Consider the following 4,217-nt stretch of genomic DNA (forward strand, 5'->3'; position numbering starts at 1 on the left):
TAACCCCTTACCCTTTACCCTAACCCTATGGAGAATGAGTGGCGGGATCCGCTACTAGCCTAAAGTGCCCCCATTCCTAACACTCAACGCTAATCGTAACCCTAACACTAACGCTAATCGTAACCCTAACCCTACCCCTAAATCTTACCCCTAACCCTAAACAGCTAACCCCTAACCCTTACCCTATTAGCACTAACCCTAACCCTTTCTTATGAACAAACCCTATAGATATATTTTTTTCCAATTATAGTTTTGCACACTTTTTACACCATTTGACAGCTAAAAAAAATTATCATAAATATACTCGAATTTCCCCATGGGTTAAACACGTGTGTGTACAAAGTCTATGGGGAATGGGTGGCGGGATACGCCACTAGCGCAAAGTGCCCGTATACGTAACCCTAACCCTAACCTCGACCTTAAATCCTAACCACAACCTCCACCCCAACCCCTACCCCTATCCCTTACTCTTAACCCTAACCCTTAATCCTAACCCTAACCCTATGGAGAATGAGTGGCGGGATCCGCCACTAGCCTAAAGTGCCCCTATTCCTAACACTAACGCTACCGTATTAGCACTAACCCTAACCCTTTCTTATGTACAAACCCTACAGAAATATATTTTTTCCAATTATAGTTTTGCACACGTTTTACACCATTTGACACTAAAAAAATATAATAAAGATACTTCGAATTTTTTTCGAATTTCCCCATGGGTATAACACGTGTGTGTACAAAGTCTATGGGGAATGGGTGGCGGGATCCGCCACTAGCGCAAAGTGCCCGTATACGTAACCCTAAGCCTAAGCCTAACCCTAACCCCCACCCTAACCCTAACCTCCACCTTCAACCCTAACCACAACCTCCACCCCAACCCCAACCCTAACCCTAATCCAACCCTAAGCCTAACCCCTTACCCCTAACCCTAACCCCTAATCCCTAACCCATACAGTTCACTCCTCAAAAAAAGTTTGGAACCCTGACTTTAATAGATAATTCCTTGGTTTTAGTAGATATAAATGTGTAAATGATATCAATAAATAAATCGATTAATTTTCTTTAAAATGATACCCTACATGATATGTTTATGGTTCACATGGAGGTGCAGTGCCTTGAAATGTGAGGCAAGGTTAAAATTTAAAAGTTGCAAATGACACTATATTGAAAGTCACTGTTCTCTTTGTCCTTAGTGATAAGTGAGTTTCTCAGCGGTTTCTTTTGACTTTGATCGATAATCCCTCCTCAGCTTCAGTAAATAACAATGTGTAGTTAATATCATTGAATAGAACATTTAATTCTTTATAACATGATACCCTATGTGATATGATTATCGTTCACGTGGAGGTGCAGCACCTTAAAATATGGGGCAAGATCAAAATTCAAAAGTGGCAAAATAAGCCCGCTAGTCATAAGGACCATAAGTCATAATAATAACTGGTCATCAGGACTGCTAGTCATAACCTGTAAATTCCTATACCCGAAAGTTAGCTAGTCATAATAGAGAAAAGGGGTCACTAGTCATAAGGTCATAAGGACCATGAGTCATGAGGTCCGACTTTCATAATGCAAGATAAGGGTCGCTATTCATAATGAACCATAAGGGTAATTGATCATAAGGATCGCTAGTCATAATCAACAATGAGGGTCGGTATTCATAATACTTGACAAGGGTCGCTAGTCATAAAAAGGAAGAGGCTACATTAATCATAAGGGTCGCCAGTCATAATAGGTAATGAGGGTTGCTGGTCATAATAGTAGAAGGGGTTCGCAAGTCATAAAAGTGGATGAGGGTCGCCAGTCATAATAGTAGAAGGGGTTCGCCAGTCATATAGTAGATGAGGGTCGCTAGTCATAATAGCAGATGAGGGTCACCAGTCATAACATCAGATGCAGTTCGCAAATCATAATAGTACATGAGGGTCGCTAGTCATAATAGTGGATAAGGGTCGCTAGTCATAATAACAGATGGGGTTCGCCAGTCATAATAGTGGATAAGGGTCGGTAGTCATAATAACAGATGGGGTTCGCCAGTCATAATAGTGGATGAGGGTCGCCAGTCATAATAGTAGAAAGGGTCATTCGCATATTAAAGAACTTTGTATTCTTTTAAGCCAACATGGATTACTTTGATACAGACATGTGATTTTCGAATTAACAGCCAAAGAATTTTAGCGCATAACAAAAACGAAATTTTAATGTCATTTGCCCATTGACTATAACAGTAGAAAATGCATTCTGTATTGTATTTTTATTCATTTAATGAAAGATTTGCTAAATTTAAAAAAGGAAAGAGTTTTAAACAAAAAAAATCATGAAAAACACTTTCAAAGATTTTTCAAAATCAATTAATAAAATAATACCAGGGATATGTTTCTTCTCCGTATACACAATTAAATCATACAAAATTTTAATATTTTTACCAATAAATCGTCCAAACAAGAATCCTGATTGATTAACATGAATAATATATAGTAATACTTTTTAAAGTCTGTTAGCAATACAACTTGACAACAGTTTATAAACAACACTCCAAATTTTGATGAAATGTCTTACTTTGTCACCTTTAGGAATTGATGTTATCAAACCATTATTGTTTGTGAGATGGATAATTTTCCAGAAATGTAATCAAAATTCATACTGCGTACCAAGTACATACCCAAGTCCTAAAAGAATGCTTTAAAAACTTCAGTTGTAAGTCCTTCTTGTCCAGGAGCCTTATTATTATTCATATTTTTTAATGCAAAATCAACTTCACTGTAAGATATTTTTCCTTTTAAAGATGAATTGTCTTCCTCTGTGAGACTATGGAAACTCTCTTCTCTAATAAGAGAGAAAAAGTTCTTCAGCATCACTACTTTCATGATATTTATATAACTGTTCATTATATGAGCCAATTTCTCTTAAAATGTCTGTTTGTTCTTGCAATACTGTAACATTATCACCAATCAATTTAATAAGTGTTTATTTCTGCTATCCTCTACTTTTCAAGATAAAAAATTATTTAGATGGTTTGTCTCCATATTGCATTATTTGAAGTCTTAATATGTTTGCTACCATTTCAAGTTTCTGATGTCTAAATTGTTAATTCTTCCCTAAGTAGCCTAATTTTTTTGTAAATTTTCTCTAATAGTCATATTTTGGTCAAGAAGTTTTTCTAAGTTAAGTATTACAATTTCGAGTTTTTTCTACACTTTCTTCTTTTCCCTTCTCTCTTATTACATACAAGATAGTCGCTGCTCTCAACTCAATCAACAGCAGGGACGGATCCAGCCTTCGCCAATAGGGGGCGGAATTTTTTTCAGACATATTTTCTCCGATCGGCCGCTCGAAGATGATTTTTGGTTTATTTGAAGTGGGTAGTCCTAATAGTCACTTCTTAGCTTTATTCTTATGAATAAAAATGAATATATAATATCATAATATCTTTATTTATATAATGTGAGCGCGAAGCGTGAGCTAATTTTTTGGGGGAAATCTTTTGTATTTTTTCCAAAAAATTTGAACATTCTGGGCAATGTTCATCATTCTGAAAGACATGCATGCAAATGAATAACTACAAAGAACGTGAAGCGCGAGCAGAAATGAACAGATGGAAAAGGTACATGTTAAAGACTGCTTGCAGTTAGCCATGAAGACGTTACAACTTTCAAAAATCAAATAATGCGTGCGCGAAGCGCAAGCTGAATTTTTGACATTTTTACCGAAGGAATTGAAATTCTAAGCACTTTTTGTAGCTCAAACAAAATAGGTATATAACTAAACAATTGATGCGAGCGCGATACTTCGAGATTTAGACCTACTAAACGAAACATTCTATTTAAGTTTTGTAAGTCATGAAAAGGATGAGTAAGTGGGGATCTTCCTTACATTAATAATGCAATTGCAGAGCGCGAACAGAATTTTTTATATACGTTTTGAACTTACTATCGAAAAGGTACTTAGTCATGAAAACGTTACATATTTCAACAATCAAATAATGCGAGCGCGAACCGCGAGCAAAGAAATTGTCAAATTTTAATCACTTTTTGTAATCGTGAACAGGATAGGTATATAACTAACCAATTTATATATGCGAGCGCGAAGCGCGAATGGAAAAAAATCTAGATTTAGACCTTAAAACGGGACACTCTATTCATATTTTGTAAATCATTAAAAGAATGAGTAATTTGAAATCTTACTACATTAATATTGCGAGCGCAAAGCGAAATTTTTGATAT

This window comes from Lytechinus variegatus, chromosome 16 (assembly GCF_018143015.1).
Source record: "Lytechinus variegatus isolate NC3 chromosome 16, Lvar_3.0, whole genome shotgun sequence".
Classification (NCBI taxonomy): Eukaryota; Metazoa; Echinodermata; class Echinoidea; order Temnopleuroida; family Toxopneustidae; genus Lytechinus; species Lytechinus variegatus.